This window comes from Piliocolobus tephrosceles, chromosome X (assembly GCF_002776525.5).
Source record: "Piliocolobus tephrosceles isolate RC106 chromosome X, ASM277652v3, whole genome shotgun sequence".
In the NCBI taxonomy this organism is placed as follows: domain Eukaryota; kingdom Metazoa; phylum Chordata; class Mammalia; order Primates; family Cercopithecidae; genus Piliocolobus; species Piliocolobus tephrosceles.
This window is the reverse complement of record NC_045455.1, coordinates 7167583-7179995: the sequence shown is the minus strand read 5'-3', so window position 1 is coordinate 7179995 and position 12413 is coordinate 7167583. Positions and strand designations below refer to the sequence as shown.

At 37.6% G+C, this 12413-nt stretch overlaps 1 long non-coding RNA gene across 2 annotated transcripts in view; it reads left to right on the top strand.

Moving 5' to 3' along the window:
* Positions 1 to 12413, top strand: part of LOC111546304 — a 211934-nt gene that overhangs the window by 104815 nt on the left and 94706 nt on the right. For both annotated transcript variants that reach the window (XR_002732723.2, XR_004228693.1), the window contains exon 3: positions 3513 to 3617. This is a non-coding gene — a long non-coding RNA (uncharacterized LOC111546304). The remainder of the gene's footprint in view (positions 1 to 3512; positions 3618 to 12413) is intronic.

The following is a 12413-nucleotide window of genomic DNA, read 5'->3' as shown; positions in this document are numbered from 1 at the left end:
TCCTTGAGAAGTAGAAACCTAAAATATACAGCAACTGTGCTTAGAATTGATGAAGCTGAGATTTGATGAAAATGAAGTTCATATGAGGAACATTTTTAAAAAATTTTAAAAATCAAGACAAATTGAGTCAGTACTCACTCTTTTATATAATACTACAGTACTTGTGCTGATTAAAAATGGAGCTAACTGTAGGGTAGAAGTTCCTTTAAATTAGAAAATAATTTCTATGAATTTCTAGTTGTTCCATGGCGAATAATTTGGAATACTAGGGTTTCAATATCAGTAAATCAGCATAAGGACTGAGGTAGGCATCATGAGGGTATTTACAAATTATTCCTGTTTCTTGAGGTTTAAATTCTTATGGAATTCATACATGAACACTTTACAACTGTGAAAGTGTGGGCTACTTTATCTCAGGTTATGCTCAAGGAAACAATTATGTGAGCTCCGTGCAAAGTACTAGACATGGAATAAGTGGAGACTCATATTATTAAAAACATTAAATAGGCCTTTCCATCAACGAATCCAAGGGATGAAGCTCGAATATTTTCCCTTCAGAAGTTTCCTCTGCCCATTCTATACCTTGCTGTGCTTCCGCCCTTCCTCTTCACGGCTACAAACCAGAACATTCTGCCCCAAGGATGACGTAGATCTCTCTATGCAGTGAAGCCTTTCTCCGTGTCCATGTCCCTCGGTAGAATTTTATAATTGTTATAATTTTCTTTATTGTTCACTAACTGAATTCTTAGTTACCTCATGATTAGAGTTACTCTTGTGAATGCAATTTTCCTTCCCTTATATTTTCTAGTTGCTTTACTTCTGGAAAAATTTTTGTCTATTTGTGTTGTCCCAATGTGTCTATGTTTGCTTTTCTTTTATGGCTGACATGGATCTTTTTGATGAAAAAGTTTTCTAGGTGAGTGTGTATTTTTATATTCATAGTTATACCTTATCCACAACTTCAAGCAAATGCCTTATACGTCCAAGTTAAGGAGCTTGCTCCAAAGGAAAAAGACACATATGGCTTGATTTCTATTTTCTCTCCTCCTTCCATGTCAACAGCAGCTAAAATCCTGCCCATGTGATATGTGAACAAACACCAACTTGTCTGTTTTCTGTTCTTTCTTTCTCCAGCCTCATCTGCCAAGCTAGAGTATATCTTTCAGGCATTCCTAGCTGCACTGTTCTGTGCTCAAGTTCCAGGGAAGTTACATGTTAGTTCCCAATCGTCCTGATTTGATCTAAGTGGTTTTGTATCTGACAATCGTGTAAGTTTGAGTCCTGACAGGTTCTGTGTCAACAGAGATTCATAGTGGCAGTCAGAGAGTGGCCCCAAAGATGGCCACACCCAAACTCCTAGAACCTGCATGTTGCCCACCGTGCATAGCGAGAAGGCCTTTGCAGATAGAATTAAGGGTATTGTATTAGTCAGGGCTCTCTAAAGGGACAGAACTAATAGGAAAGATGACTGTATGAAGGAGAGTTCATTAGGAAAATTGACTCACATGATCACAAGGTGAAGTCCTACAGTCTGTAAGCTGAGGAGCCGGGAAGCCGGTCCAAGTCCCAAACTCTCAAAAGTAGGGAAGCTGACAGTGTAGCCTACAGTCTGTGGCCGAAGGCCTGAGAGCCCCTGGCAAACCACTGGTGTAAGTCCAAGAGTCCAAAAGCTGAAGAACTTGGAGTCTGATGTTCAACGGCAGGAAGCACCCTGAACAGGAGAAAGATGGAGGCCAGAAGACTTAGCTAGTCTAGTCCTTCCACGCTCTTCTGCCTGCTTTATTCTACCCGCACTGATAGCGGATTAGATTGTGCCCACCCAGATTGAGAGTGAGTCTGCCCCTCCCAGTCCACTGACCAAATGTTAATCTCCTTGGCAACACCCTCACAGACACACCCAGGAACAATACTTTGCATCCTTCAATCCAATCAAGTTGATACTGGATATTAACCATCACAGGTGTGGTTCTTGAAATTGGAAAACCATCCTAGATTCTCAGGGTGAGCCCATCTACATACATGAGTGTGTCCGAGGGCAGAACCTTTCCTTCTGTGGTCACAGAGAGACATGACACTGGGAGCAGGGCTGGGGAGAGATTTGTTGTTGCTGGCTTGAAGTTGGAGGAAACGGATCATAAGCCAAGAATGTAGAGTGTTTCTAGAAGGTGGAAAAGGTGGGCAAATGGGTTGTTTGCCTGAGCCTCTAGAAAGAAACAAGACCCTGCTGACAGTGTTAACCCAGGGAGGCCCGTGTCAAACTTCTGTCCTCCAAGAGTGTCATATAATAAATGTGTGTTGTTCAAAGTCCTAAATTTATGGTAATTTGTGATGGCAGCAGTAGAAAACGGATACATTGAGATATTGGTCTGCTTAGGCTGCCATCACAAAAGACCACAGACTAGGTGGCTTAAACAACAGAAATTTATTTTCTCACAGTTCTGAAGGCTGGAAGTCCAAGATCAAGGTGCCAGCATGGTCTGGATCCAGTGAGGGCGCTCTTCACGGTGGGCAGATGGCTGCCTTCTCACTGTGTCCCCGTGTGAGAAGCGGGTAGGAGAGGTATGCTGCCTCTCTTAGGAGGTAATTACGGTCAAATGAAGTCATAAGGGCCAGGCCACAATGATCTCTTAAAGGTCCTGTCTGCAAATACAGTCCCAAGAGGAGGCAGGGCTTCAACATATGAATTTTGAGGAAGCACAGTTCATTCCATAGCAATCGATGTAAAATGTTTCAAAATTTGTTTTTTCTTCCTTTCAATGCTGTGTGTATGTATGTATCTGTGTTTCATGGGGTGGGAGACATGCACAGGAATAATTAGTACTTGTGATGATATAAATCTTTAAAATATTTTTAGATATTTTAACATATGATTTAAAATGTAAAAATGTTATAGTTTAGCTACAGCCACCCTGTGTATTCTTTAAAAATGCAATGAGTGGATGTTAAATACTCTCACAAAAAATGATAACTGTGTGATATAATGTATATGTTAAATAGATTTTACTATTCCACAATGTGTGTATACTTCAAAATATCATGTACATGATAAATACATAGTTTTGTCTGTCAATCTCATAAAAATTAATTTAAAAATTCAAAAAATTATATTTTGCATTTTAAACTTTTTATATAAAAATAATTTTATTTACAAAAATTTATAAACATTGTGCAGAGAGTTTTCTTTGCTCCTCACCCAGCTTCCTCTATGTTCACACCTTATATAACCATAGTACAAGTAGCAAACTGAGGAAGTGAATGAGGATATGAGGCTATTGGCTGAATTACAGACCACATAAGAATTTTGCCAAGTATTCATATTGTCTGTTTTCTGTTCCAGGATCCATTTCAGGCTCCCATATCACGTTTAATTGTCCTGTCTCATTAATTTCGTCCAAATTGTAGCCATCCCTCACTTTTCTTGCCTTTCATGTCCCTGACAATTTTGAGGAGTATGAGTCAGTTATTTTGTTGAATGTCTTCAACCTGGGTTTATTGTTCCTTTTATTTTCCAGGGAGGAATCTCCCAGTGTTTGTGCCCCGTTTTGATCTGAGTTAAAGCCGCAAACACAGCTGAAGCCTGGGCCATCCACAGAAGACCCGGTGTTCTCTTTCTCCAGGTGGGCATTTTGTATCTCTGAAGAGTCCTATACTGAGCTACATTAGTAGACCTCTGCATTTAAAGGGAGAAATTCTCATCCGAGAATCCCGATTCCTCTACTGTACTGCAATTTCACTACTCTCTCCAAATATCTCCAAGCAAATTTAAAACAGCTGCATGCCTGAGAGTGAGAGAAATTTCTTAAGTGATCGACCAAATCTGGGTCTGATTAGTGGGTGGATGCCTGATGGAGACGCTGATTTGCGAGTTGGGGTACAATAATAATGGCTAATAATGGCAAACAGTTAGTAATTGCTAGGTGCCAGGAGTTGTGCTAAACACTTTACATGAGTCGATAGGATATTGCAGATCTCAACAGTTAAATAATTTGCTTGTGATCATGTAGTTTGGAGAGTATTAGAGTCTGAAATGAAGACAACTTGAGGGAAAATAAACAGGAAGAAAAAGTACTCTACAAGACAGTTTATCTGATAAGGGTATGATGGAAGATGGCGTCAGGCGGAGGTAAATGGGATGAGGGACCAGAAGAAAATTACTGAATCAAAGACTCTTGGAGTTGAACGATTCCTTAGCAACTATCTAGATTAATTAACTTCTTCACAGTTGAGAGATTTCTGCATTATTTTTCTTCCATAAATAACCAATCTCTGCTTAATTTTTTACCGGACCACCCTGTCTATTTCTGGGCTACTGTTACCATTCAAGTCTTTTGCCTTCTTTTGGACTAAAAACTACTTTTAAAAATTGTTATCCATTAGTCACAGTCAACCTCTCTTGAGTTAACAAGATAAATGTGTCTCTTTCATTTGACAATCCTTCAGGTATTTCAACATAACTACAACGTTCTCCTTAAGTCTTTTCATTTCTATTTGCAAGTTCTTCAGCTATTTTTCTTACAATATAATTAACAGTCCTTTTGCCAAGCAGGGTCTCTATTATTTAGTAAAAGGTAGGCAAATACTGGAAGACTGTTCACGTTTGAATTTGACATAAAAAGCGAATGAAAGCCGTTTTACAATTAAGGCATCTTAGATGTCAGGACAAGAAAACTGTAGGACCAGCATTAAGTAGTCAGTTGAGTGTGGGAACATAATCCACAGGAGAGTCAAGTGTGTATAATAAAAGTCTGGAAAAACTCAGTATAATATCATTTCAATAATTATTCCTTTTAAGATTCCCCTTAGAAGAACACATAACTTAGATGTCCTGAGGACAGAATCTGGAGCACATCTGAACATTTATAAACTGGATTCTGCCTGGCACTTAAAATGTTTTCCTATTTAGGAGATTTAATTGTCAAATGAGGCTTTTATCTTTTGATCCTATCAACTGATATCCTGCAGAAAACGTTGGATGATGGATTTCTTTGGAACATATGATCATTCTGTAATTTTACTTTCTTTCCTTTTCCTCTGTTTCTTTACTTGTAACTGAACCCTGAAATAGAACTTAATCTGTCAGCTGCGCTCTCCATTTGTTCTTTTTGCATCGAAAACACTATTATTGCAGATGTTCAAACTATATAAACTATACGCTTTTTCTTAAAATTCAAAATAGTTGAAATAAAAAGCTTTTGCAAATATATTTAAAACTCTTCAGTACTTACTATGTTATTTTTACATAGTGTCTTTTAGTAGGAAAAACAGAAACATGGCGAGGTAATGTCTCTTTCTTTTGCCTAATGCTAATTAAATAATCTGTAAACTTAACCATTAAATACTATTGAGATTTTGAATCAGCAGAAAATCAAACTGAGTCGTTCATAATTTTTTTCTGAGTCTTGATATTTTTTGCAGTTATTCTGCAGAGTGTCTTGAAATGCTAGAAGCCGTAATTATTTGTGGCTCTTCTATTTCTCAAGGACCTTAGATAGAAATTTTTAAAAAATTACTTCTGTTCATAAGACAGTGAGTTATACCCATCTTTAGGGAGGTAAAGTAGACGTTTTGGAATGTTTTTGAGATTTCAGGAGCCATTGTAAAAAGAAGAGAAGCAGTTAGATTCTTAAGTCTCCCTAAATGTGTTATTATTTAACAAAAATAGGAATTGATTGAATAGTTGTGAGTCTAATTACCAACAGTTTACTCCATTTGTGTTTTAAAATGGGAAATGTATCTTGATTCATTAATGGAAGTTGCTTCATTTTGTCCTCCATGAAACATGGAGATGTTAAAGTTTTGTCAGGATACAGATGAAATTACTTAGTAAGATGAAATTACTAATTTTCACACAAATACAACGCTTACTATTTCATTACTATTACTAGTAATTTTCATCTCTCATCTTAGTAATTATATGGTCTGCACCATGCAATTCTTTCTTTCTAAAAGAATACTCATCAGAAGTTATATTAATCCTTTGAAAGGTTTATGAAAAATAAAAAATGAAAGATGCCCAGGATTTTTTTTTTCTAGTGTGTTTTTAGCAAGACCAGATATCATAGCATTTAAATGAAGAACTTTGCTTTACATAATTAGTCGTTGATCAAAGAAGTGACAAATTTTGGAGTGAAAATAGCAAATTCAGTTAAAATATTCTGCAAAAATACTTATAAAATTATTTTTAAAAGACAGTTGTTAAGGCATAGGACTATTACTCTTGGATATTATTTTTTCTAGGTGTATCATATGAGTATTAATGATTCAATTTGAAACAAATCAGTAAGATTTCTCATGTTGAAACTTTCTCCTTTGCTTTCCTACTGTGTCACCGTCGTACTGTTTTGTTTTACACAGTGAGAGCATAATTGTCTTCTACAGGGACCACGAGATTTCGGGCCAGCCTTGTCCCAAAGTCTTGTGTGCTTCATGTCGAGTGGTCTGCAGTGGACTGTGTGTGCTTGAAGTGATGCTCCAGAGAGCTTATTGTGGTGTGGGGGAAAGCATGAGAACACTGAAAAATGCGAGAAATCGAGCATATGAAATGTGAAGCGTATCTGTTGACACCACGCGCTCCCTTTGCTTGCACTAGATGGTAGTTTCTGTGCACAGTGCCTGAGGTGTGGTGCAGGCGGGGCCCATGCAGTCCGGCTCCTTTCCAGAAGGTTGCTGTTCATTACAGCTCGAGTGTGCTGGGTTCCTCAGATATTATCTATTTTAAATTAACGCTCCGTAAAAGGAACTTAAAGTTTTCCGAAAAGAAACCAATGAATGAAGCCAATGGTAATAACGCAAACACAAGCAAGCTGCCAAGTAAGCCATTTTTCTATTACTGAGCTCTTCATCAGTCATATTATAAAAGAAAAAACAATACTAGTAATAATGATCATCTGTTCAAGACCGAGAAGTTGATCCTCCAAAACTCAAACAAGGAAACAGTGTCTCCCAGTCTCTCCTTTCCTCCCTCCCTTTTCTTTACCTCTCGTCCCATATGTAATATTATATAATGCATACCTAATAAAAGACGTTCACTATTATTAACAAAGGTTCTTTATCTGATTGCATATTGTGCCTTAAGATATATTTGCTAATGGTGTGCATATTTAGAAGACTTATTTTAAAGAATAATATATATATTGGGGTAAAGGGTCAACCCTTTATTCATTGACAAGTGAGGTTATCAAAGAAGTCTGGACCCAGTTTTGCTCTTCAAGTCTAAATATAAATTTTGGTTTATAAAGGATTTCATATGGTTCCCAAAAGCACATTGTAAAAATTCAACTTTCTGCCTTACTAGTTATTGAAGTCATCTTACAGATGGCCACAGTAAGTCCCTTCTTATTTATTTTTGCCAATATAATTTGTAGGGTAGATGTATGTAGTTTGTTTGATGCTGACAGGAAATCAGTTCTGTGTCCTGCTTGACTGAAATTTGGGGCAATGGAGACAGTAGAAATAGGCAAATATAAACCTGAGTTACACAATGGGCTTTGGTTCAGTAGATGAATATTATTTAATTTTCCAATGTCATTGTAAGAAATTGAGAGATGAACTTGAACTTTTAAAATTTTGTGGACAGAAATGTCATCAATATTAAGGGAATAAGTTTCTTAACCTTAAGAAGGAAATCAATTCTAATGTGTAGTTAACCAGATTGTTCATTGTTGGGTTTATCATTAACTTGATCTTCACCTCATTAACTTCCCTCTGTCTTATTATTTATTATGCAGTGTTTATTTTCTCTGTAATCAAGTGTAACTCTAGCATTGGGGAGAGCGTTACATTTTCTATAGATTTGGGTGCTTCATGTGCAGCAGACCATGTGTTATTTTTGCCTGAGCAGCTCCTGTTCACCTTTGTTCTAGAGACAGAACTCTCCTTTAATTTTGGAAACCTCCCCTCCTGTTAGGGATAGGGCTGTTGGTTGCATCTCCCCAAACCTCCATCAATGTGATGGCCAGGAACTTGTGTGGGCCACAGACTCAAACCTGAACTTCCGCAGAAGATATCAAGAAGGAGGAGCCCTCTGTTTACTGAAGTCTCTGACTGCGATAACTGAGTGAATTGGTATCTTTCAGCAGCCACAGTAGCAACACAAAAGGAGGGCTTGTCCAGGAATTAAACCAACACAAGGAAAGCCCAGACAAAGAGGGAAGGATGGGCTTATGATGTTTGAACCTCTGATCTGTCTATGCCTTGTGCCAGCCACACTGCAGGATGCCGTTGCTCCAGCAATTAAATGTTGTATTTTTGTTGAGGCTAGTTTGTGTCAGTGTGTGTCACTTGTTACTAAAATGTTCCTGAGTTAGACAACATTGTAGAGGGAAAATCACATGCACTTAACGATTTGACCTACAAAAATGGCAATTTCTTAGGATTCAAACCAATATAATAAAAAATGCAGGTGGTCAAATGACCCAAGACCTATTGCTTTGTGTTCTTGGCCTCTTTGAGCTTCAGTTTCCTCATATTGAAAGGAGAGAGATAACTATCTACCCACACATGGGTTCACACACAGCGACTGGAAATGCGGAATCAGGTAAAGCATAGAAAAACCTTTGTAGAGTATCTGGCTCTATAAAATATTACCTATTGTTACACATTGCAAGATCTGATTCCTTGAGACATATTACAGTGTATAGGGTGACCTTACTGGTCATGCTTAGGAAAAATTCTGGAATTGGTAGCACATGTGAGGCTGTGAAGACATCAAAATTTGCCTGTGGATGTTCTAAAGCCCTGTGTTTTGGAAGATAATCATCTTCCCATCTAGAATTCACAGGACTCATCTGGCATCCGGTGGAGTTGGTAGGAGCTGATTAATGCCTGGCTTCTAGTGGAGATGGTGAGAACTGATCAATGTAAGTTACGTTAGGATGGCACTGTGTATGTCAGAAACCCAAGGGAGGACAGAAACCCAAGCCTAAATAGACATGTAATTGCTGGAGCAACAGCATCCTGCAGTGTGGCTGGTGCAAGACAAAGACAGGTCAGAGGTTCAAACATCATGAGCCCATCCTTCCCTCTTTGTCTGGGCTTTCCTTCTGTTGGTTTAATTCCTGGACAAGCCCTCCTTTTGTGGTTCCACGGTGGCTGATGGAAGATATCAATTCACTCAGTTATCACAGTCAGAGGCTTCAGAAATAGAGGGGTTCTCCTTCTTGATATCTTCTGCGGAAGTTCAGGTTTGAGTCTGTGGCCCACACAAGTTCCCGGCCATCACATTGATGGAGGTTTGGGGGAGATGCGATCAACAGCCCTATCAGTACTTAGTTTATGTTGCTTTTAGCCGGTACGGTTCATCCCACAACAGTCTCATAAAATCAGTACTCTAATTTTATTACGTGGATTAACAATTACTAAGTGGTTCTGTCAAAATCCCAACCGAGTTACACAGGCCCAACCCAAGATTGTCCAAGTCTAAAACAGAGGCTCAGTTCCTCATTTTGTTACTGTTGCTTTGAAAAGTAAAGACCATCTAGCCCTTCTGCTGCTGCACATGAACTAAGAAATGAGGTAGGGTGCTTTGTGGCCTGTGACTGGTTGTAGTACTTTCAGTCATATGGAGAGATTCAATTTCAGGTTGGAAATCCTTATAAATCTATGGTAGTGTGTAAAGGAGTGTGGTACTTCTGAAAGTATAATCACCATCCTTTTAAAAGGCCATTTTGACACAATGTGTATGTGTACGTATGTACAAACTTGCTCACTAAAATGGACATACAGTAAATCTAGGCTTTGTAACGAGGACTACCTGATACATAACTCAATAATTAGCATATAAGGTACTCTGAAAAATAAAAATGGTAAAATACGTGGAAAACACTGCTTTAAAGAGAAGTAATGGGTCCCATTTGGGAGAAAGAAAAGCAGACAGTAAATCAGTTGAATAAATACAGACTAAAATCTGGATAGAATTATCTCAAATGAGTTAATGGGTTAATTCAAAATAATAGTTTAGGCTTCCAGCCACGGGTTCACAGATTCACTAAGTCTGTCCTCAGCATCAGTTTTCTGAATCTGTTCTATATTTATTTTGGTGGAAATTAGTGAAGAATTAAGACAGAACTAAATTACTTTCCCTGATGTGTATACTACACTCATTCCATGAAAAGAGTTTCCTCAAAGTTTAATTTATCAATTGGAGTGTAAGATTAAAATAAAGATACTCTCTGGACATATACAAATATACACATATGTACACAGATATACATTTATCTCTCATGAAGTTCTCCATGGTACTATAGGCATAGAACAAATTATGTCACCAAGGACAGAATTTATTTTATAAAATGATTTCTAAGATAAGTAGTTGCTGAAGAATATCCCACTGACATTCTAAGATATTTCAAACTCAGACTTAACAGACTTGGAATTTGCTTTTTATTGTATAAATCAATTTTAGCAGTATTTGTAAACAGTAGTAAGATGCCAAGATGTGAACATTAAAGACTTTTAAAAATATTCAGAAATATATACAATATAATGTTTCAGATAAACATTAGTAGCCTTATGCTCAGCTTTGAAACGAGAAAAATTCTTTACCCAAAGAAGGAATATTTTTTACATTTTTATAAGTTTTCTGTTATTGATATTGCAACTCTATCCCAAGCACTGTATTTTCTTAATATTAATTAGATACCCAGAGTGGTAAAATAGATTTGCAATCCATAGAGCAAAGATTTGTATTCAGAATAAATACAGAACCCTTAAAAATGAACAAGAAAAATTTAAATACCCAATAGGAAAAAATGGCAAATAGTATAAAAGAAGGAACAAAAAGCCAAGAACTGTTCAATCATACTAGCCTTTAGAGAGATGCAAAATAAAATAACAGCTTCACATTTATTCTGTTGGTAGATGAGGAGGTAGGAAAACAGGAATATGTATACATCCCTGGTAAAATTGCAAAGTTCGTACCACCTCTTTAAAGAGAAACTAAACAATATTGAATAAAGTTGATTCAGTAACTTCACTTCTAGGGGTCTTTATTAATCCATTTTCACACTGCTGATAAAGACACACCCAAGACTGGGCAATTTGCAAAATAAAGAAGTATAATTGGAATCACAGTTCCTTGTGGCTGGGGGGAGGCCTCACAATCATGGCAGAAGGCAAGAAGGAGCAAGTCACATCTTAGGTGGATGGCAGCAGGCAAAGAGAAGTTGTGCAGGGAAACTCCCCCCTATAATACCATTAGATCACATGAGGCTTACTCACTATCATGTGAACAGCACGGAAAAGACCCGCCCCCATAATTCAGTCATCTCCCACCTCCCACCGGGTCCTTCCCATGACACATGGGAATTATGGGAGTTAAAACATGATATTTGGGTGGGGACATAGAGCCAAACCATATCAGTGTCTGTTCCAGAGAAACTTTTACACAAATGCACAAGAAGATTATGCAAAATGATGATCTTTGCAGCATCGTATATAGTAGTAAAAAGTAGAAGCAACTTAAACATAACTTTTTAGTGTAACGGCCAAAAAGCCCCGATTTAATCCTATAATACAATAAATAGTATGTGACATATGTAGAACTAGATCAGCATGGATCAAACTAAAAAATGTAATTGAGTGTAAAAGGCAAGCTTCAAAGCAACTAAACAGCATAAAACAGTAATGTAAATTTATAACACTGAAGCAATGGCATATAGACTTCAAGTATATATTCTTATGCAGGTGAAGTACAAAAAAAGCCTGAGAATGTTACCCACCACTTTCAGATTATATGATGCCTCTTGGGAGACAGAAATAAATAATAGAAAGGAAGAAAGTCATTGCTTTAGTTTATGGTGTTTAATTAATCTGTGAAAATAAAAGATCTGAAGCAAATACTGCAAAATGATAATATTTGTTTAACCTCTATAGTTGGGTGTTATATTTTGGTGTTACATTACCTTTTCTATAGGTTTGAGATATATTATAATAATACAACACAAAATGTAATGAATTAAGGCTGGGCACAGTGGCTCACGCCTGTAATCCCAGCACTTTGGGAGGCTGAGGCAGGCGGATCACCTGAGGTCAGGAGTTTGAGACCAGCCTGGCCAACATGGTGAAACCCCTTCTCTACTAAAAATACAAAAATTAGCTGGGCGTGGTGGTGCCTGCCTGTAATCCCAGCTACTTGAAAAGCTGAAGCAGGAGAATCACTTGAACCTGGGAGATGGAGTTTGCAGTGAGCCAAGATCACACCACTGCACTCCAGTCTGGGTGACAGAGTGAGACTCTGTCTCAAACAAAAACAAAAACAAACAAAAATATATAATGAATTGGATATGACTTCAAGTTGAATGTGTTAAAATATATCGTTTCAGCTCTTTTCTTGAGCTTCCCCAGTCTATCCTTCCAAGGTAAGTCCTGAGCAAACCTCGTTTTGATATGATTATAGAGGTGAAAGCTTTATTGCA